The sequence below is a fragment of the Lipotes vexillifer genome, unplaced genomic scaffold (assembly GCF_000442215.2).
Source record: "Lipotes vexillifer unplaced genomic scaffold, Lipotes_vexillifer_v1.1 scaffold1029, whole genome shotgun sequence".
Lineage (NCBI taxonomy): Eukaryota > Metazoa > Chordata > Mammalia > Artiodactyla > Lipotidae > Lipotes > Lipotes vexillifer.
Window position 1 is genome coordinate 1212795 of NW_006789305.1, and position 24398 is coordinate 1237192.

Here is a 24398-nt window from a genome sequence, read left to right on the forward strand (position 1 = left end):
TGCATGGGTCTGAACAGCACTTATACATGGCTTTTTTTTGTTTGTTTTTTAAAAAATTTTTGGCTGCATTGGGTCTTTGTTGCTGTACACGAGCTTTTTCTCTAGTTGTGGTGAGCGAGGGCTACTCTTCGTTGCAGTGTGCGGGCTTCTCATTGCAATGGCTTCTCTTGTTGCAGAGCACGGGCTCTAGGCGCGTGGGCTTCTGTAGTTGTGGCTCATGGGCTCTAGAGCACAGGCTCAGTAGTTGTGGAGCACGGGCTTAGTTGCTCTGTGGCATGTGGGATCTTCCTGGACCAGAGATCGAACCCGTGTCCCTGCATTGGCAGGCGGATTCTTAACCACTGCATCACCAGGGAAGCCCATGGATTTTTTTCCAGTAGTAAATACTACAGTACCACACAATTCATGGTTGGTTGAATCTACAGATGCAGAACCGTGGATATGGAGGAAACAAACTGCTTATACGGAGGGTCGACTGTAAGTTATACACAGATTTTTGCCTGCTCAGAGGATTGGCACCCCAAACCCCATAATGTTCAAGGGTAAACTGTACTTAGAAATAAATTTCTTAAAGCATAAAACCTGTATTCTGAAAACTATAACATATTGTTGAAAGAAATTACAGAAGACCTAAATACAGGCATACCTTGAGATATTGTGGGTTTGGTTCCAGACCATCACAATAAAGTGAGTATCACAATAAAGCAAGTCACACAAATATTTTGGTTTCCAGGCGCATATAAAAGTTATGTTTATACTATACTGTAGTCTATTAATAAAGTGTGCAACGGCATTACATATTGAAAAAAATGTACATACACATAAATTAATTTAAAAATACTTTACTGCTGAAAATGCTAACCATCATCTGAGCCTTCAGCAAGTCGTAATCTCTTTGCTGGTGGAGGGTTTGAAATACTGCAAAAATTACCAAAATATGACAGATACATGAAGTGTGCAAATGCTGTTGGAAAAATGGTGCTGACTGACTTGCTTGATGCAGGGTTACCACAAAACTTCAATCTGTAAAAAACGCAGTATCTGCAAAGCACAACAAAGCAAGGTATGCCTGTAAACGTAAAGATGTCCCAGATTCATGAATCAGAAAACTTAATATTAAGATGGCAAAACTCCTCAAAACTGGCTTACAAATTCAACACAATTTCTATCAAAATCCCAGATGACTTTTTTGTAGAAATCAACAGGCCAGTATTTGACTTTCCAAATTTATATGGAAAGTCAAGGGACCTAGAATAGAAGAGCTAAAATAATCTTGAAAAAGAACAAAGATACAGACTTACTACCAATTTCAAAGCTTACTAATAAACTACAATGAACAACACAATTTGGTTCAGGCATAAGGATGCACAAAAACAGTCATCCCCCAGTATTCGTGGGGGATTGGTTCCAGGACCCTCATGGATACCAAAATCCACAGATGCTCAAGTTCCTTTTATAAAATGAAATAATATTTGTATATAACCTACACACATCCTTCCATATACTTTAAATCATCTTTCAATTTCTTATAATACCTAATACAATGTAAATGCTATGTAACTAGTTGTAAATACAATGTAAATGCTATGTAACTAGTTGCCAGGATGGTTTTGCTCTTTGCAACTTTCTGAAAATTTTTTTCCAAATATTTTCTACCTGCAGTTGGTTGAATCCATAGATGTGAAAGCTGCAGATATGGGGGGCCAACTGTAGATGAATGCAATAGAATTGAGAGTCCCAAAATAAAAATTCACTTCTATGGGTGCTAAGACAATTCAACAGGGAAAGAATAGCCCTTTCAATAAATGGTAAGTGTTCCCTGATGGCCTAGTGGTTAGAATGCTTGGCTTTCACTGCTGTGGTCCAGGTTCAATCCCTGGTCGGGGAACTGAGATCCCACAAGCCTTGAGGTGTGGCCAAAAAATAAACTAATTAAAAAAAAAATGGTACAGGGATAATGAATAAGCACATTAATAAAAACTGAAGCTGAATCTTTACCTCACACACAAATTTTACATACAAAAATTATTCAAATGCATCATGGATCCAAAAGTAAGAGATAAAACTGTAAAGTTCTTAAAAAAAAAAGAGTACATTTTCATGATCTTGGGTTAGGAAATTGTATTTTAGATACGACATCAAACATAAAAGCACAGGAAAAAAATATTAAATTGGACTTCAGCACAAAATTTTTTGTGCTGTCAACACTATGAATGCAATTCATGCCAAAGAGACGTACGCTTAATAATGAATGGATAAAGTGGCAAATTTTGTTACATCTTTTTCTACAATAAAAAAGTTTAAAAAAAATAGCAAGATGTTAAAAAAAATTGTGTGGCAAATGATATCATCGAAAAAATGAAAGACAGAAGATACATGCAAGTCAGATATAAGGGTTTACTATCCAGAATATATAAAGAACTCTGACAACCTAATAACATCAAATAATCCAATTAAATAATGGGCAAAAGTCAGAACAGACATTTCCTCAAAGAAGATATACTAATACAGTAAATAAGCACTTGAGAAGATGCTCAACATTATTAGCCATCAGGAAAATGCACATCAAAACCACGATGAGACACCACCTCACACCCACTGGGATGCCTCTAATAAAAAAGAGAGAATAACAACTGTTAGGAAGATTATGGGGAAAAAAATGGAACCTTCATAAACATTGCTAATGAGATACTGCAAAATATTAGACACATTGGAAAACAGGCAGTTCCTCAAAAGATTAAGTATAGAGTTACATTATAACCCCAAAATTCCACTCCTGAATATATATACAAGAAAAGTTGGGAATTTCCAGGTGGCACAGTGGTTAAGAATCCGCCAGCCAATTCAGGGGACACAGGTTCGATCCCTGGTCCAGGAAGATCCCACATGCCGAGGAGCAACTAAGCCTGTGAGCCACAACTACTGAGCCTGCGCTCTAGAGCCCACAAGCCAAAACTACTGAAGCCTGAGGACCGAGAGCCCGTGCTCCACAACCAGAGAAGCCACCTAGATGAGAAGCCCAGCCTGCGCACCACAACAAAGAGTAGCCACCCACTCGCCACAACTAGAGAAAGCTCACCCACAGCAACAAAGACCCAATGCGGCCAAAAAAAAAAAATCTGTTAACCTTTAAAATAAAAAAAGAAAAGAAAATGTAAAACGGGGACTTCCGGTAGCACAGTGGACAGGACTCTGAGCTCCCAATGCAGAGGGCCCAGGTTCGATCCCTGATCAGGGAACTAGATCCCACAAGCACGCTGCAACTAAGAGTTTGCATGCTACAACTAAGGATCCTGCAAGCCACAACTAAGGAGCCTGCCTGCCACAACTAAGACCTGGGGCAACCAAATAAATAAATAAAAAATTTTTTAAGAAAAAAGGAAAAGTTAAAACATATGTTCATGCAAAAACTTGTACAAAAATGTTCACAGCAACATTATTCGTAATAGTCCAAAAAGGGGAAGGAACTCAAATGTCCATCAACCAATAAATAAACAAAACATAGGACAGCCATAAAATGGAGTATTATTCAAGCCTAAAAAGAATAATGTGGGACTTCCCTGGCGGTCCAGTGGCTAAGACACCACGCTCCCAATGCAGGGGGCCCTGGTCAGGGAGCTAGATCCAATATGCCACAACTAGAGATCCCACATGCCGTGACTAAAACTAAAAGATCCCGCTTAGATAGATTAGATAGATAGATTGGTATTTTTTTAAAAAAAGAATAATGTGCTAACACTGCTACAGCATGTATGAACCTTGAAAGCTTTGTGCCAAATAAAAGAAGCAAGTTACAGGGATTCCCTGGCAGTCCAGTGGTTAGGACTTGGCACTCTCACTGCCAGGGCCCCGGGTTCGATCCCTGGTGTGGAACTAAGATCCTGTAAGTCAAGGGACGCAGCCAAATTTAAAAAAAAAAAAAAAAAAGCAACCAGTCACAAAGACGATATACTCCATGATCCCATTTATATGAAATGTGCAGAACAGGCAAATCTATAGACACAAAAAAGTAGATCAGTGGTCGTCTAGATCTGGGAGTGGGTATTATGGGTAAATGAGGAGTGACCATTAATGGGTACAGGGTTTCTTTTTAGGGTGATAAAAATGTTCTAAAATTGAGGTGATGGTTACACAACTTGGTGAATACGCTAAAAACCATTATTGAGCTGTACACTTCAAATGTATGAATTACAATCACCCCTCCGTATCAGCGGGGTCCTCATCTGCAGATTTAACCAACCATGGATAAAAAAACATTCAAAAAGAAAAAGCTTCCAGATAATTCCAAAAAGCAAAACTTTAATTTGCCACGTGCTGGCAATTATTTACAAAGCATTTACATTGTGTTACATGTTATAAATAAACTAGAGATAATTTAAAGTACATAAAAGAACAGGTTACATGCAAATACTATAGATTTCAGAACAAAAAATAAAATATCTCCAAGATACAATTTTAAATGAAAAAATTGGGGACCTCCCTGGTGGTCCAGTGGATCTTAAGACTCTGCACTCCTGATGCAGTGGGCCTGGGTTCGATCCCTGGTAGGGGAACTAGATCCCACATGGATGCCACAACTAAACATGCAGCAACGAAGATCCCGCGTAACTCAACTAAGACCCGTCCCAGCCAAAATGAATAAATAAATCTTTTTTTAAAAATAAATAAATGGGGCTTCCCTGGTGGCGCAGTGGATAAGAGTCCGCCTGCCGATGCAGGGGACACGGGTTCATGCCCCAGGTCCAGGAAGATCCCACATGCCGCGGAGCAGCTGGGCCCGTGAGCCATGGCTGCTGAGCCTGCGCATCCGGAGCCTGTGCTCTGCAACGGGAGAGGCCACAACAGTGAGAGGCCCACATACCGCAAAAAAATAAATTAATTAATTAATTAATAAAAATAAAAATAAATAAATGAGGGGCTTCCCTGGTGGCGCAGTGGTTGAGAGTCCGCCTGCCAATGCAGGGGACACGGGTTCGTGCCCTGGTCCAGGAGGGTCCCACATGCCGCAGAGCGGCTGTACCCGTGAGCCATGGCCACTGAACCTGCGCGTCCGGAGCCCGTGCTCCGCAACGGGAGAGGCCACGACAGTGAGATGCCCACGTATCGCAAAAAAATAAATAAAAAATTTTAATGTTTCCATTTACATAAAACAGAAAAATGATTTTGGGTTTTTTTTTCACTTTTTATTTTATATTGGAGTATAGCCAATTAACAATGTTGTGATAGTTTCAGGTGCATAGCAAAGGGACTCAACCATACATATACACGTATCCATTCTCCCCCAAACTCCCCTCCCGTCCAGGCTGTCACATAATATTGAGCAAGTTCTCTGTGCTATACAGTAGGTCCTTTTTGGTTATCCATTTTAAACACAGCAGTGTGATTTTTATTTGTATTTACATAGGGTCAGGTCTCATTATTCACAGTAGTTGTTTTATAAAGTTGCTACAAAAAGGAATTAGTGGATACTGAACCATCACTAGGAGAAACACAGGGTTAGGCTCCTGAGAGACTCTGGTCAGAACATTTAAAACAACCAATCAATACACTACCTTGTTTTAGGTGTATTTCTGTTTAATATACTTTAGTTAATATATTGGGTTTGCCAAAATGTTCGTTCGGTTTTTTCCGTATGATGGCTCTAGTAGTACTTAGTCGTTTTTAACTTCATTCGAAACAGTTTTGTTAGACTGTACTGTGACAGCCGTCATATCAGCATGCATTTTTTAAAAAACTTATCAAAATTGGTGCATTTTGGGCTTCCCTGGTGGCGCAGTGGTTGAGAGCCCGCTTGCCGATGCAGGGGACACGGGTTCGTGACCTGGTCGGGAAGATCCCACATGCCGCGGAGCGGCTGGGCCCATGAGCCATGGCCACTGAGCCTGCACGTCCGGAGCCTGTGCTCTGCAACGGGAGAGGCCACAACAGTGAGAGGCCCGCGTACATCCAAAAAAAAAAAAAAATTGGTGCATTTTTGTGTAGCCATTTAAATATTGAAGATGGAAGAAAAAAGCAACATATTTGGCCTATTATGCTTTATTTCAAGAAAGGTAAAAACACAACTGAAATGCAAAAAACGATTTGTGCAGTGTATGGAGAAGGTGCTGTGACTGACTGAATATGTCAAAAGTGGTTTGCGAAGTTTCATGCTGGAGATTTCTCGCTGGATGATGCTCCACGGTTGGGCAGACCAGCTGAAGTTGATAGTGATCAAATCAAGACATTGAGAAAGTCAACACTATACCACGCAGGAGACAGCCGACATACTCAAAATATCCAAATCAAGCTTTGAAAATCATTTGCACCAGCTTGGTTATGTTAATCGCTTTGATGTTTGGGTTCCACATAAGTTAAGCGAAAAAAACCTTCATGACTGTATTTCTGCATGCAATTCTCTACTGAAACGTAACAAAAACTTTCCATTTTTAAAACAAATTGTGATGGGCAATGAAAAGTGGATACTGCACAATAATGTGGAATGCAAGAGATCGTGAGGCAAGTGAAATGAACCACCACAAACCACACCAAAGGCCGGTCTTCATCCAAAGAAGGTGATGCTGTGTATATGGTGGGATTGGAAGAAAGTCCTCTATTATGAGCTCCTTCCGGAAAACCAAACGATTAATTCCAACAAGTACTGCTCCCAATTAAACCAACTGAAAGCAGCACTTGACGAAAAGCATTCCGAATTCGTCAACAGAAAACACATAATCTACCATCAGGATGATGCAAGACTGCATGTTTCTTTGATGACCAGGCAAAAACTGTTACAGCTTGGCTGGGAAGTTCTGATTCATCTGCCATATTCACCAGACACTGCATCTTTTAACTTCCATTTATTTCGGTCTTTAAAAATTGTCTTAATGGAAAAAATTTCAATTCCCTGGAAGACTGTAAAAGGCATCTGGAACAGTTCTTTGCTCAAAAAGATTTAAAAGTTTTGGGAACACAGAATTATGAAGTTGCCTGAAAAATGGCAGAAGGTAGTGGAACAAAATGATGAATATGTTGTTCAATAAAGTTCTTGATGAAAATGAAAAATGTGCCTTTTAAAAATATATTTATTTATTTGGCTGCACCAGGTCTTAGTTGCAGCAGGTGGGCTCCTTAGTTGTGGCTCACAGGCTCCTTAGTTGTGGCATGCAAACTCTTAGTTGCAGCATGCATGTGGGATCTAGTTCCCTGACCAGGGATTGAACCCGGCCCCCTGCATTTGGAGCACGGAGTCTTAACTACTGCACCACCGGGGAAGTCCCAAATGTGTCTTTTATTTTTACTTTAAAACCAAAGGAACTTTTTGGCCAACCCAATATAATCTTGGTTCATTAACACTGAATTCAAGCCAAAAGCACTATAACTCCAATAATACTAAAAATCTCTGAAAAAAGCTTATCTAACATGTATTTTCTCAATAAAGCACACAGTCTTCTTGCACTTAAGAACACTAGACAGGGAATTCCCTGGCAGTCCAGTGGTTAGGACTCTGTGCTTTCACCGTCAGGGCCCAGGTTCAATCCCTGGTCGGGGAACTAAGATCCCACAAGCCGGGGATGAGGAATGCAGCAAAAAAAAAAAAAAATCCTCAAGAGCACTTCCCCTCTATGCTTGGGGGCCATTTTAAGCAGTGAAATCACCAACCAAAAAAGCACAAAAATGAGGAAAGCATGGCACAAAACAGACCACAAGAAGGACCGGAGTTTCCAGCATGAAAGCTGAAAAGAAGGCAGAATATTACCATGTTCTCCCTAAGCTTGGAACACGTGCATGGAACAACTGGAATTTTTTGCCACTTTGCACGTGTCACAAATGAGAAAGTGCCACAATTACTGATTTGGGGGTTACAAATAAATTTTAGTGAGTAGATAAATTCTAAAATACAGAATTCACAAATACTGAGAATTGAATCTATATAGTTTTTAAATCTCTGGAAGGAAAAACAAAGTTTTTTAAAGTACTTTTTTTATTGTGGTAAAAATACATATACATAAAATTTGCCATTTTAACCATTTTCAGGTATCCAATTCTACAGCATTGAACTACATTCACAAAGTTATATAACCATCTAACCATCACTGCCAAACTGTCTTCCAAAGTGGCAGCACCACCTTACATTCCCACCAGCAATATACAAGAGTTCTAATTTCTCCATATCCTTGCCAACACTTTGATTTCTTTATTAGACACACCCTAGTATATGTGAAGTGGTATCTCATGATTTTGATTTACATCTCTAATGACTAATGATCTTAAGCATCTTTTCACGTGTTTATTGGCCACATGTCTTCTTTAGAGAATTGTCTATTCAGATCTTTTGCTCATTATTTAATTGAATTTTGTCTAAATTATGTTGTAAGCATTCTTTATATATTCCAGGTACTAGATTCTTATCTGAGTCTCCTATTCTTGTAGGTTGTTTTTTCATCTTCTTGATAATGTCATTTGATGTACAAAATTTTAATTTTGATTAAGTCCAGTTTATCAACTTTTTCTTTTATTGCTCATGCTTTTGGTGTTATATTAAGAATCCACTACCGAGCTTCCCTGGTGGCGCAGTGGTTGAGTCAGCCTGCCAATGCAGGGGACATGGGTTCGTGCCCCGGTCTGGGAAGATCCTACATGCCACGGAGTGGCTGGGCCCGTGAGCCATGGCTGCTGAGCCTGAGCTCCGCCAACTGGAGAGGCCACAACAGTGAGAGGCCCGTGTACCGCAAAAAACAAAACAAAACAAAACAAAACAAAATTAAAAAAAAAAAAAGAATCCACTACCAAATCCAAAGTCATGAAAATTTATCTCTATGTTTTCTTTTGAGAGTTTTATGGGTTTAGCTTTTATATTTAGGTTGTTCATCCATTTTGAGTTCAGTTTTTTAATATGGTGGGAGGCAGGGGTCCAACTTCATTCTTTTGCATGTGGAAAATCCAGTTAGTTGTTCCAACATCATTTGTAGAAGAAACTATTCTTTCCCCCACTAAATGGATTTGGCACCCCTGTCAAAAATCATCTGGATGTACTGGGAGGACAAACAGATTATTAACACATGTTATATATTGGGGGAGATAGGAACTGGATGAGGACAAGGAGTGGAAAGAAGGCTTCTCACTATTTAGCTCTGTATACTTTTCAAACGTTTGAGCCACGTGAAAGTACTACTTATGCTAAAATAAACTCAAGTTTTAAAAATACAATTAAATAGGCAAGCCACAGAATAGGATGTATATCTGACAAAGGACTCATGCTTGGAATATATAAAGAATTCCACAAAAGCATCTGGGAAAAGGCAGACAACCCATAGGAAAAAAAGTATGGGCACAACTTGAACAAACATATCACAATAAAAGATATCCAAAGGCCAATAAACATAAAAAAGTGTGCTCGGTTTTACAGTTTACCAGGGAAGTGCAAATTAAACTGCAATGCTATCCTACTACACTACACGCCCATCAGAATGGCTAAAATGTCAAAGACAGATAATGTTATATCTTAGTAAGAATATAAAGCAATTAATCTCAAACACTACTGGCAGAAGTGTAAATTGATATAACCACTTAAGAAAACTGTTTGGCAATATCTAGTAAAGCTGAACTCATGTGCAACTTATGACCCGGCAAGTCCACGCTAAGATACGTAATCAACAGAATGTGTGCATATGTTCCCCAAAAGATATGTTAAATGAACACATTCATAATAGTAAAAAACTATAAACTCAAATGATCACCAACATTTAAGTGGATGAATAAATTTTAGTATATTTATACAATGAATGCTGTGAAGACAATGAACTACCATCATAAGCAATGTGAATAATCTCACAATGTTGAGCAAAAGCAGTCAGTCACAAACTAGTACATACTGTTTAGTTCTATTTAAATAAAATTTTAACACAGGCATATTAACCCATGGTGTTAGAAGTTAGGTTCACAGGTAGTAACGGGAAGGGGACACAAAGAGTACAGGCTTATAGGGTGCTAATAACGTACTTTCTCATTCTGGTTGCTAGACTTACAAATGAGTTTATGTGTATTTACTGAACTATATGCTTTTGATTTTTATACTTTCATTTATGTATATTTCAATAGCACATTTACTTTAAAAATTGCACACATCATTAAAAATAAACCAATATTTTAGTCTCCCATCACAAAACTACTCTGTATGAGCAAATGTTTACTACCTTGACCATGCTCTCTACTGAAAAGGCAAAGTTTTCATACTTTTTTTTGGCGTGAGATTGTCTTTTCCCAAGCTTCTGCAAGGATTAAGCAAGTTGTGTCATGTTTTATGTCATATTAAATGACCCACTGGACTTACAGTTAGATCAAACAGACATCAAATGTGCCACTGTAACAAAAATTAATTTCACACTGTTCAGAATCTGGCAGTACACCTGTGAAGTGCTCAAGTGTAACATGCTGCTATGACACATCAACTGAGAACCATTCACCTAATTTCATTTTGAACATGTAAAAACTTGAGTGTTTTTAGAAGTGGGAAGAACAGGTAGGTAAATTTCAGAAGTATATTTTAATATGGGTTTGGTACAGAATTAGTAAAATTTTGAAGGCACCTATACCGTCAGTTAAACAGACTTTTGTGAACTTGCTAATCACCATTTTTCAGCATTTCAATCACTTTACCAAATTTGACTAGACAATTCTCTTACCTTTTTTCCTTACTAGTAAAAATACTAGTCATTCTAATGATGTTTAATTCTTTTTTTTTTTTTTTTGAGGCATGAAATACGACTTTATTTGGGAAGCCGGCAGACCAAGAAGATGGCAGACTAGTGTCTCTGAACAACCATCTTCTAATGATGCTTAATTCTTATTAAAATACTACAATATCACTTACTGAAACATTCTAAAGGAAAAAGTTTACATAAATAGTTAAGCTTTTAAAACTATGACTTCTAACTAATTATAAATTAATTATATCCAACTCAGATAAAAGTAACTAATCAGATCCAAATAAGGGCAAAGGTAGAAAACTGGCAATCTGGTATCATCTGATCAGGAAGGAGTACTTTTAAAGTTTAAATTTTACTGCTTTTAGGTAAGGCAAGCTTTGATACTCCGTAAGCCTTACTACTAGGTGCCCCTGAAGGCATCTATCTGAGGCTGGTCTATTCTCTCCACATGGGAGAGCCACATTTAGGTAAAATTTTACCTCTCTGCCTCAGTTCATTTGTTAAAAAAACAAGAGAGAATAATATTACCTGAGAAAATTTTTATAAGCAAATAAAAAAAACGTAAAGAAAATTTAAACTGAAGCTGATATTATTCTACAGGTAAGGAACATGAAGTCTAGTCAGATTCAAATAAACCTACTCTTATCTAATTCTCTCCTGCCATTACTAATTCAGATACCCCACCTTGAAACCATACAACAAAGTAGGGAATGGAAAACAGAGAAAGAAAACTGGATCAAAGTTAAAACAGCCTGGATTACAGCCAAAAGCCTAAGAGCCAAAATCAGTCACATTGCATGCACATGAGAAGGAAGACCATCACCTGCCAACCAACATTAAGAGCGAAAGCTGTGAATTTCAGCCATGACTAATCTCTACTTCTGAACCATATTTCAAAGTAAAAAACCATGGTTTCATTTTTTTATTTTCAAGAAATTCTGCCACGATGAAATATTTCATTCTAAATTTTCTAATTTCTCTGTCCACTGCTTTCCTGTGAATTGGGAATATCATGTCCCACACTTAGTCTGGTATTGTCCACACGTTATACTTTTTTAGCAAAGCTATATGGTAAAAGTGCGTAATAAACACTTTGCCATTAAAGGAAAATAACCCACATTCCATTGTGTCTTAAAAGTGTGACATCTGAAATCCACATTTCTCTTTTCTTGTTTGAAAAGCTAAGTATGCACTGGTAAAAAATATTTTTGTAAATGTCATGCTATACTTATACATATGCCTATCAAGTTATAACTATTTCACTGCAATTTGTAGTGCACCAAAAGTCATTACAAAGCAATAAATACCACATACAGTCTTTGTCACAACTACTCATTTTGCCACTGTAGCATGAAAGCAGTCATACACAAAACATAAACAAACGGGCTTAAATGTGTCCCAAATATTTAACATGAAAACAAATTTGAATTTATAAAATTTTCACATCACAAAGTATTCTTCTTTTGATTTTTTTTCAATGATTTAAAAATGTAAAAATCATTCCTAGTCCACGAGTCATATAAAACCAGGCAGCAGGAAGGTGGTGTAATAGGAGAACGTGGAATTTGCGTCTTCTCATAACTAGGGCACCTACCAGGAACCGGTGGGGGACCACGGACTCCTAAGGGCACAGGAGGAACCCCCAGCAATCGGTTGTTTCAATCATAGTTTTACTTTTCCTGACATATTTTTTATCATTCTAATTTTATTTTGCTTTTTATTCTTTGATATTGTACTGCTCCTTTTTTTCTTTCCTGTTTTTTTCAGCCATGGAACAAAGCTTGAGGGATCGTGGTTCCCAGGCCAGAGGTCGGGCCCGAGCTCCTGTGGTGGGAGTTCCAAGTCCAAACCACTGGACTAACAGAGAACCTCAGAGGCCACGGAATATCAATCGGAGAAAGGCCTCCTTGGAGGTCCTCATCTCAGCACCAAGACCTGGCTCTATCCAACGGCCTGCAAACTCCAGTGCTGGACACCTCAGGCCAAACAACCAGTAAGACAGGAATACAGCACCACCCATTAAAACAACAACAACAACAAAAATATGTTACAGAGGAAGGAGCAAGGTAAAAACCTACAAGACCAAATAAATGAAGACAAAATATGCAACCTACCTGAAAAAGAATTCAGAGCAATGATAGTAAAGATGATACAAAATATCAGAAACAGAATGGAGGAAATACAAGAAACATTTAACAAGGATCTAGAAGAACTAAAGAGCAAACAGTTATGAACAACACAATTACTGAAATTAAAAATACTCGAGTAGGAATCAATAAAAGAATAACTGAGGCAGAAGAACTGATAAATGAGCTGGAAGATAAAATGGTAGAAATAACTGCCAGGGAGCAGAATAAAGAAAAAGAATGAACAGAAAGGAGGACAGTCTCAGAGACCTCTGGAACAACATTAAACGCACCAACACTCAAATTACAGAGGTCCCAGAAGAAGAAGAGAAGAAAGGGTCTGAGAAAATATTTGAAAAGATTATAGTCGAAAACTTCCCTAACATGGGAAAGGAAACAGTCAATCACGTCCAGGAAGCACAGAGAGTACCATACACAATAAACCCAAAGAGAAACATGTGAGACACATATTAATCAAACTATCAAAAATTAAATACAAAGAAAAATATTGAAACCAGCAAGGGAAAAACAACAAATAACATAAAAGGGAATCCCCAGAAGGTTAACAACTGATCTTTCAGCAGAAACTCTGCAAGCCAGAAGGGAGAGGCAGGACATATTTAAAGTGATGAAAGGGAAAAACCTACAACCAAGATTACTCTACCCAGCAAGGATCTCATTCAGATTCCACGGAGAAATCAAAACCTTTATAGACAAGCAAAAGTTAATAGAATTCAGCACCACCAAACCAGCTCTACAACAAATGCTAAAGGAACTTCTCTAAGCAGAAAACACAAGAGAAGGAAAAGACCTACAATAACAAACCCAGAACAATTAAGAAAATGGTAATGCGAACATACATATCAATAACTACCTTAAATGTAAATGGATTAAATGCTCCAACCAAAAGACACAGACTGGCTGAATGGATACAAAAACGAGGCCCATACATATGCTGTCTACAAGAGACCCAAATCAGACCTAGGGACGCATACAGAATGAAACTGAGGGCATGGAAAAAGATATTCCAGGCAAATGGAAATCAAACAAAATCTAGAATAGCAATTCTCATATCAGACAAAGTAGACATTAAAATAAAAACTATTGCAAGAGACAAAGAAGGACACTACATGCAGATCAAGGAATCAATCCAAGAAGAAGACATAACAATTGTAAATATTTATGAACCCAATACAGGAGCACCTCAATACATGGAACAAATGGTAACACTCATAAAAGGGGAAATCAACAGTAACAAAATAATACTACAGGTCGTTAACACCCCACTTTCACCAATGGACAGATCATCCAAAGTGAAAATAAATAAGGAAACACAAGCTTTAAAAGATACATTAAATAAGATGGACTTAATTGATATTCATAGGACATTCCATCCAAAAACAACAGAATACACTTTCTTGTCAAGCGCTCATGGAACACTCTCCAGGACAGACCCTATCTTGGGTCACAAATCAAGCCTTGGTAAATTTAAGAAAACTGAAATCATATCAAGTATCTTTTCTGAACACAACACTATGAGGCTAAATGTCAGTTACAGAAAGAAAACTGTAAAATCTACAAACACATGGAGGCTAAACAATACACTACTAAATAACCAAGAGATCACTGAAGAAATCAAAGAGGAAATCAAAAAATACCCAGAAACAAATGACAATGAAAACACGATGACCCAAAACCTATGGGATGCAGCAAAAGCAGTTCTAAGAGGGAAGTTCATAGCAATACAATCCTACCTAAATAAACAAAAAAAATCTAAACAACCTAACCTTACACTTAAAGCAATTAGAGAAAGGAGAACAAAAAAACACCAAAGTTAGCAAAAGGAGACATCATAAAGATGAGAACAGAAATAAATGAAAAAGAAATGAAAGAAACAATAGCAAAGATCAATAAAACTAAGAGCTGCTTCTTTGAAAAGATAAACAAAATTGATCAACCACTGGTCAAACTCATCAAGAAAAAAGGGAGAAGACTCAAATCAACAGAATTAGAGAAGAAAAAGGAGAAGTAACAAATGACACTGCAGAAATACAAAAGATCATGAGCGATTACTACAAGCAACTATATGCCAATACAATGGATAACTTGGAATAAACAAATTCTTAGAAAAGCACAACCTTCTGAGACTGAACCAGGAAGAAATAGAAAATATAAACAGACCAATCACAAGCACTGAAATTGCAACTGTGCTTAAAAATCTTCCAACAAACAAAAGCCCAGGACCAGATGGCTTCACAGGCGAATTCTATCATTTAGAGAAGAGCTAACACCTATCCTTCTCAAACTCTTCCAAAATACGGCAGAGGGAGGAACACTCCCAAACTCATTCTATACAGCCACCATCACCCTGATACCAAAGCCAAAGATGTCACAAAAAAAGAAACTACAGGCCAGGGCTTCCCTGGTGGCTCAGTGGTAGAGAGTCCGCCTGCCGATGCAGGAGACACGGGTTTGTGCCCCGGTCCAGGAAGATCCCACATGCCGCAGAGCGGCTGGGCCCATGAGCTGTGGCCGCTGAGCCTGCGTGTCCAGAGCCTGTGCTCCACAACGGGAAAGGCCACAACAGTGAGAGGCCCATGTACCAGGAAAAAAAAAAAAAAACAAAGAAAAAAAGAAACTACAGGCCAATATCTCTGATGAACATAGATGCAAAAATCCTTAACAAAATACTAGCAAACAGAATCCAACAGAACATTAAAAGGATCATACACCATGAACAAGTAGGGTTTATCCCAGGAATGCATGGATTTTCCAATACATGCAAATCAATCAATGTGATACATCATATTAACAAACTAAAGGATAAAAACTATTTGATAATCTCAATAGATGCAGAAAGAGCTTTCAACAAAATTCAACACCCATTTATGATAAAAACTCTCCAGAAAACAGGCATAGAGAGACCCTACCTCTACAAAATAAAGGCCATATATGACAAACCCACAACCAACATTGTTCTCAATGGTGAAAAACTGAAAACATTTCCTCTAAGATCAGGAACAAGACAAGGCTGCCCACTCTCACTACCGTTCAATATAGTTTTGGAAGATTTAGCCATAGCAATCAGAGAAGAAAAAGAAATAAAAGGAATCCAAATTGGAAAAGAAGTAATCGTTACTGTTTGCAGATGACATGACACTATACATAGAAAATCCTAAAGATACTACCAAATAACTACTAGAGCTAATCAATGAATTTGGTACAGTAGCACGAAACAAAATGGATGCACAGAAATCTCTTGCATTCCTATACACTAATGATGAAAAATATGAAAGAGAAATTAAGGAAACACTCCCATTTACCACTGCAACAAAAAGAATAAAATACCTAAGAATAAACCTACCTAAGGAAAGAAAAGACCTGTATGCAGAAGACTATAAGACACTGATGAAAGAAATTAAAGATGATATAAACAGATGGAGAGATATACCATGTTCTTGGATTGGAAGAATCAACATTGTGAAAATGACTATACTACCCAAACCTATCTACAGATTCAGTGCAACCCTATCAAACTACCAATGGCATTTTTCACAGACCTAGAAAAAATTGCAAAATTTGTATGGAAACACAAAAGACCCTGAATAGCCAAAGCAATCTTGAGAATGAAAAATGGAGCTGGAGGAATCAGCCTCCCTGACTTCAGACTACTACAAAGCTACAGAAATCAAGAGAGTATGGTACTGGCACAAAAACAGAAATATAGATCAATGGAACAGGATAGAAAGCCCAGAGATAAACCCACACACGTATGGTCACCTTATCTTTGATAAAGGAGGCAAGAGTATGCAATTGCAAAAAGACAACCTCTTCAATGGGTGGTGCTGGGAAAACTGGACAGCTACACATAAAGGAATGAAATTAGAACACTACCTAACACCAGACATAAAAATACTGAAAATGGATTAATGACCTAAATGTAAGGTTATAAAACTATAAAACTTAGAGGAAAACATAGGCAGAACACTCTATGACATAAATCACAGCAAAATCCTTTTTGACCCACCTCCTAGAGAAATGGAAATAAAAACAAAAATAAACAAATTGGACCTAAAGAAACTTAAAAGCTTTTGCACAGCAAAGGAAACCGTAAAAAGAGACGAAAAGGCAACCCTCAGAATGGGAGAAAATATTTGCAAATGAAGCAACTGACAAAGGATTAATCTCCAAAGTATACAAGCACCTCATGCAGCTCAATATCAAAGAAACAAACAACCCAATCCAAAAATGGGCAGAAGAACTAAATAGCCATTTCTCCAAAGATATACAGATTGCCAACAAACATAAAAAGATGCTCAACATCACTAATCATTAGAGAAATGCAAATCAAAATTTACAGTGAGGTATCACCTCACACCGGTCAGAATGGCCATCATCAAAATATCTACAAACAATAAATGCTGGAGAGGGTGTGGAGAAAAAGGAACCCTCTTGCACTGTTGGTGGGAATGTAAACTGATATAGCCACTATGGAGAAAAGTATGGAGGTTCCTTAAAAAAACAAAAATAAGGGCGTCCCTGGTGGCGTAGCAGTTAAGAATCCGCCTGCCAATGCAGGGGACACGGTTTCAAGCCCTGGTCTGGGAAGATCCCACATGCCGCAGAGCAACTAAGCCCATGTGCCACAACCACTGAGCCTGCACTCTAGAGCCTATGAGCCTCAACTACCAAAGGCCACAAGCCTAGAGCCTATGTTCCTCAACAAGAAGCCACCACAATGAGAAGCCTGTGCACCTCAAAGAAGAGTAGCCCCCGCTGCTGCAACTAGAGAAAGCCTGCACGCAGCAACAACGACCCAATTCAGCCATAAATAAATAAATAAATAAATATTTTTAGAAAGTAAAAATAGAACTACCATTATGACCCAACAATCCCACTACTGGGCATATACCGTGAGAAAACCATAATTCAGAAAGAATCATGTAGGGCTTCCCTGATGGCGCAGTGGTTGAGAATCTGCTTGCCAATGCAGAGGACACGGGTTCGAGCCCTGGTCTGGGAAGATCCCACATGCCGCGGAGCAACCACTGAGCCTGCGCGTCTGGAGCCTGTGCTCCGCAACAAGAGAGGCCATGACAGTGAGAGGCCCACGCACTGCGATGAAGAGTGGCCCCTGCTCGCTGCAACTAGAGAAAGCCCTTGCACTGAAACGAAGACCGAACATGGTCAAAAATAAAAAATTTTTAAAAATTAAAAAAAAGAGTCATGTACCACAATGTTTCCTGCAGCATTATTTACAATAGCCAGGACACAGAAGCAACTTAAGTGTCCTTCGACAGTGGTATAGATAAAGAAGATGTGACACATATATACAATGGAATATTACTCAGCCCTAAAAAGAAACAAAATTGAGTTATCTGTAGTGAGGTGTATGGGCCTAGAGTCTGTCACACAGAATGAAGTATGACAAAGAGCAAAACAAATAGAGTATCCTAACACATATATCTGGAATCTAAAAAAAAATGGTTCTGATGAACCTAGGGGCAGGACAGGAATAAACATGCAGATGCAGAGAACAGACTTGAGGCCACAAGGAGGGGGAAGGCTAAAGATGGGACGAAGTGAGAGAGTAACACTGACATACCTACACTACCAAATGTAAAACAGATAGCTAGTGGGAAGCAGCAGCATTGCACAGGGAGATCAGCTCGGTGCTTTGCGACCACCTAGAGGGGTGGGATAGGGAGGGTGGGAGGGAGACGCAGGTGGGGGGCTATGGGGATATACGTATGCATATAACTGATTCACTTTATTACACAGCGGAAACTAACACAACACTGTACAGCAATTATACTCCAATAAAGATACTGAAAAACAACAACCAGACAGCAGGCTAGATTTGGCCCATGGGCAGTATTTTGCCAACCCCTGATCTAAAGTAAGGTCCAACAATTAACAAGCACAGAACTTCCAATTAGAATTTTATTGCCTCACTCAAAGATTATCCACTGTTTAAGGAAGCCTTTGAGACAAGTAGAGATAAAGATAAAAAGAAAAAAACAAAGTTAGAAAATAAAGTCAAGGACTTCCCTAGTGGCACAGTGGTTAAGACTCCATGCTCCCAATGCAGGAGGCCTGGGTTCGATCCCTGGTCAGGGAACTAGATCCCACATGCATGCTGCAACTAAGAGTTCGCATGCTGCAACTAAGACTCAACACAACCAAATAAATAAATAAACCAATATTTTTTTAAAAAAAAAAGAGAAAGGGAAGAAAGAAAATAAAGTCAAGGTGATCTTTCAGAATGTCAGTTGAATAAGAAAGTAAAGAGAAGGGGAATTCCCTGTTGGTCCAGTGGTTAAGACTTGGCACTTTCAATGCCGAGGGCCCCGGTTCTATCCCTGGTCAGGGAAGTAAGATTCCACAAGCAGCGCGGTGAGGCCAGAAAAAAAAAAGAAAGAAAACAAAGAGAAGGAAAGCATAAGAGAAAACGTAGCAGAGAGTATGAACCCAGTAGCTCCAACATTCAAATAGAAACAGTTCCAAAAAGAGTGAGGGAAAGGGGGGCCTGAAGGGGAAGGGCATGAAGAGAGAGGATCCTTTTGAAAAAATTTAAGTTTAAACTTTTTCTTACTATAAATGAAGAGTAGAAGACTAACAGAAAAAGCACAGTGAACTTTTAAAAACCATAAAGGAAAAAAAAACAGAAACAATCACTATATTCCAGAAAAGGATGAAGAAATATTAAAAGGTTTCAATAAGAGGTAAATAAAACCCAATTGGGGTTGTACAAGGGAGCAAAATCAGACTAGCATGAGCAACACTGACTACTTTAAAACAAGGGAGGAGATACCTTCAAAGTTCTGAGGAAAAACAAATTTGAACCTGGAATTCCATATCCAGTCAAACTACCATTTAAATAGAAAAATAAAATAAAGAGCTTCAAAACTGCAAAGGCTCCGAAATTTTACTCTTAACGATTCTTTCTTAGTATGTACAAACAAGGGAGTAAACAAAGAATGGGGAAGCCTGTGTAAAATAATTAGAAGCAAGACTCTCTGCATAAGGCAGGCTTGAAAGATTACACCCTCAGTTAGAAGGGTGCATAAGCAAATAATAATAGTAAAACTTCAAAAAAAAATAAAATAAATCAGACAGTTAGCTTAGAAAAAAAAAAACTGTCACTTCCTGGTTTCAGAGTGATGGAAAAAATTTTCTCCTGAGAAGTTTCAAATACAGGTTAGCCTATAAGGTAAACTCTAAGTCAACATCTGCCAGTTCTAAGAAACACCAAACTAAAAATTAACATCAGTGACTTTTCACTGGTGGTACCTGACAGAAGCAAGGACAAAATACTCTTTGGAGGGGCTTGTTTCCAAAAACCAGGTCTGGCAGGGTTCATAGTTAAAGCCCTAGTAAACACACTCAAACTCCAAAACTATAAAACACTGGAGAACACCATCTACAATAATCAGGAATAGGCAGAAGCAAGTAATAGTAAAATAGGACCTCAAGAACTTTAGATAATGGAATTATCAAATATAAATATGAAATAAGTATACTTCAGATATTTAAAAAATAAAAAGTAAAATGAAGAACAAGAAAACAAAGCAAACACAGCTAAATGTAATTTAAGGGAAGCCATTTATAGTAAAAACAAAATATAAAATATATCAGAATAACTCATAAAAGACGTGCAAGACTTTTCTAGGAAAAAAGCTATATAATATTCAAAAATAAAAGATTTAAGCAAATGGAAAGGCATGCAATGTTTCTGAACAGGCAGATACCATATTGTAAAGATAGCATTTTCTCCCAAATTAATCTATATATTCAAAGCAATTCCAACAAAAATGCTGACAAGTTTTTAAAATGAACTTTCACAACATGATTCTAATATGTTTAAGAACTAAAAGCCAAGATCAGTCAAGATAATCTTTAAGATGAAGAAGGTATATGTGGAGGGGGATGAAATTACCTTAACGAATAACAAAGTTTACTATAGCTTTATAATAAGCAATAAAGGCAGAAAAATGGGGGGAAAACTGATTTTTAAAAAACCTCTCATATATCAAAAGACAGCTCTCTTAAGAGTAAAGGGAAAAGTCAAGTGTATTAGTTTATTGCTGTGTAACAAATTACCCCAAAACTTAATGGGGTAAAACAATAATTCCTTATCTTTCAGTTTCTTTGAGTCAGGAATCTGGGAGTGATATGGCAAGTGGTTCTCTATGAGTCTCTAATGATGCTGCAGTCAGATGTCAGCCAGGACTGCAGTCATCTGAAAGCTTGACCATGCTGGAATATCCACCTCCAAAGTGGCTCATTCCCATTGCTGGGAAGTTGGTGCTGGATGTTAACAGACCCCAGTTCTTTACAGAACTGCAAGAGTGATAGTTGTTTTCGCCTAGAACAAGGAATCCAACGAGTAAGGAAAAAGCTGTATACCTTTAATGAAGCCTCAGAAGTCACTGTTAATTCTGCTATACTCTCTTGGTCACCCAAACAAGCCCTGAGTCACTGTGAGCAGAGACTAAAGAAGGGTGTGAGTACCAGAAGAGAAGAACACTGGGGCCACCTCAGAGGCTGGCAACCACACTAAGCCATAGTAGGCTAAGAACAAATCTTCAATTTACATAACCAACAAAGGATCAGTATGTAGAACTTACCAAGAATTCTTGTAAATCAAAACAAAAAAAGTTAGAAAACTAAAAAATATAGAAGACATGTGGACAATTCACAGAAGCAACAATATAAATCGCACGTAACAAGCATTCAAAAAGTATTTTTCCCTAGAACCACGTAATTCATGCTATTTATGTATCATAAAGGCATAGAATTTAAATATTTTTCTAAAAATGATGCATTTATGTCCATTCATCCTTGTTTTTTCCCACTTCCCCTTGAGACCAATGTCCATTCTGGAAGCTGGCTAAGGATGAAGGTACAATTTGTGGCCACAGAGGAGACACAGATTAATGTATCCAACACCATGATCCCAACCTCAGAACTTGTCCTCTGGAAAATAAAATGACAGAACTCAGTCAACCAGTAATAAATATGAAAAAAAAAAATCAGCAGATCTACAGCACTCTATTTACAAAAGATAAATTTTAGTTATTAAGTACATTTTTCCTCTTTACATTTACATTTGGGGCAAGCTCTTTATGAACTGTGATGGGTACCCCAAAATGAAGGACTATAAATGCATGAATATGCCACCTTCTACTATTTCATGGTCTGACACTCTTCCTAATGACTTTGGATTATCACTTGGTTATAGCCCCTTTAAAGAAGCAGGTCTCTGGGCTTCCCTGGTGGCGCAGTGGTTGAGAGTCCACCTGCTGATGCAGGGGACAGGGGTTCGTACCCCGGTCTGGGAAGATACCACATGCCGCGGAGCGGCTGGGCCCGTGAGCCATGGCCGCTGAGCCTGCGCGTCCAGAGCCTGTGCTCCGCAACGGGAGAGGCCACAACAGTGAGAGGCCCGCATACCGCAGAAGCAGGTCTCAAACTTTTTGGTCTCAGAATCCCTCTTACATTCTTAATCATCAAGGACCTGAAAAGCATTTGTTCAGATGGGTTTTATCCATCCATGTGTACAGTATTAGAAATAAAAACTGAAGATTTTAAAATATTTTATTTAATATTGTAATAATTAATAGCAAATTAATAATGTTTCATTAAAATTAAATATTTTATTAATTCATTTAAAAATAAACATTAATAATAAAAATAAACACATTGCATGTTTAAATAACATTTTTAACAGAAATAACTAATTTCCAAAACCAAAAAAATTTTTTAGTAAAGAGTGGCACTGATTTCACTTTTAAATCTCTTTAATGTTTAGTTTAATAGAAGATGTCTGTATATATGCTTTTGCATTTAATCTGTTGTGAGAGATTGTTTTGTTTGAAGACTATAAAGAAAACTTGGCCTCATATAACCATGTACTTAAGAAAAGGGAAGAGTATTTTAATAGTCTTTTCAGACAATCTGTGGATATTCTTCTTTGATACATTCAAAAAATTTAAAGTGTTTTTATTTATTTCTTAAACATCAGTTGCAATGTGAAATTTCAAACTATAGTGATGAACTTTTACTACGCCCTTACATTAAAATCTATTGGTCTATTTTGCACTTTGAATCTTTTTCCTACGCCTGATTTTGTAACATGATGCATCATTGGTCATTTGGCAAATACTGGTTCACTATGTAGATCTTCCAAATGTTGACATTTCATTGCACAAAATCAAAAAAAAAAAGTGTTAATATCACTACCAATCTCATCAGAAAAGCCTTTAAATATTGAGAAGCTGTCAAGCTCATGGTAGCATATACAAGTTTCCCAAAAATCCTAATTTTCACTTAAAAGCTCAATTTTTATCACTGGCAACATATAACAACATCAGTTGTTTCTCTTGAAGTGACAAGGCTCAATTCATTCATTTTTAAGAAAATATCTGCCAAATATCCGTTCTTGAAAACCACAGTTTGTTACTCATTCTTTCAGGTAAAAATTATTTTCCAAGAAAAAAAGCAGCTAATTCAACTTGGAATTCAAACAACTGCACAAGTACTTTTCTTATTGCACTTCAGTCTGCAGCAGAAGCACTTTATGCATTATCCCATTTCATTGCACAGAATATTAAGGATAAAGATTTTTAAAATAGAGACGTCCCTGGTGGTCCAGTGGGTAAGACTCCATTCCCGATGCGTGGGGCCTGGGTTCAATCCCTGGTCGGGGAACTAGATCCCACACGCCGCAACTAAGAAGTCCGCACGCCGCAACTAAGAAGTCCACACGCCACAACTAAGAAGTCCACACGCCACAACTAAGACCCGGTGCAGCCAAAATAAAATAAATATTTAAAAATATATATTTTAAAAACAAGTTTCACTGCTTCATCAAGGACATAAAAGTAAAACTAACATAATTTTTGTTGGTGGCGGTGGTTTTACTCTAAGTATGTGATGGTAAAGTTACAATAACTTTTAGAGTGCTTTGGAGGCACTATCTTAATTCCTGCTAAGGTGCCAAGCAGTCTTACCCATCATTGCTTTTGTATTATTTATACAAATGTCAGAACAGTGAATAAGGCAAATAATGAATCAGTGTTATAATGAAAACAGTTTCAACTCTGCCAACACCTGAACAGGTATCAGAGACAATCCCCCCTACCCCCTAACTCAGAGTTTCATGGACCAACTTTGAGAATCTACTTTAAGGTACTATTCTCATTTAGTGTCTGCTAAGAGGAGTATATATAAGGAAATGAAAAGCAGTTAGATTCCCCTAACTGAAATTTTTGGTGTACAGATATTAGACCTTGTAAAAACTTAGGATTTAGAACATTAGTTTACAAGTTTTTACGCTGTAAGTTTTAGGCAGCTGAAGAGAGGTTTGGAATACAAATTACTTTGTCTGGTGTCCTGTACTTCATTAGATGTCAGAAAAACCTAGAAAAACACCAACAATTTGCCTTCCTGCCTCTTCTTTTCTGCTTACTGTGAGATAGAGGTAATCACAAAGGCAACAGCAGTACAATTTATTGGGGGCTTACCAGGCGCCAGGCACTCTATGAAGCAATTTACAATGTATTAACTCATTTAATCCTCACAA

The 24398-nt window shown here is 37.9% G+C and overlaps 1 protein-coding gene and 1 non-coding gene across 2 annotated transcripts in view; one reads left to right on the forward strand and one right to left on the reverse strand.

Moving 5' to 3' along the window:
• Positions 1 to 24398, reverse strand: part of TRIM33 (tripartite motif containing 33) — a 160173-nt gene that overhangs the window by 126055 nt on the left and 9720 nt on the right. The gene's annotated exons all lie outside the window — the stretch shown is intronic.
• TRNAE-UUC (transfer RNA glutamic acid (anticodon UUC)) lies at positions 19113 to 19185 on the forward strand. Its single transcript has one exon. It is a non-coding gene; the product is annotated as a tRNA-Glu (tRNA).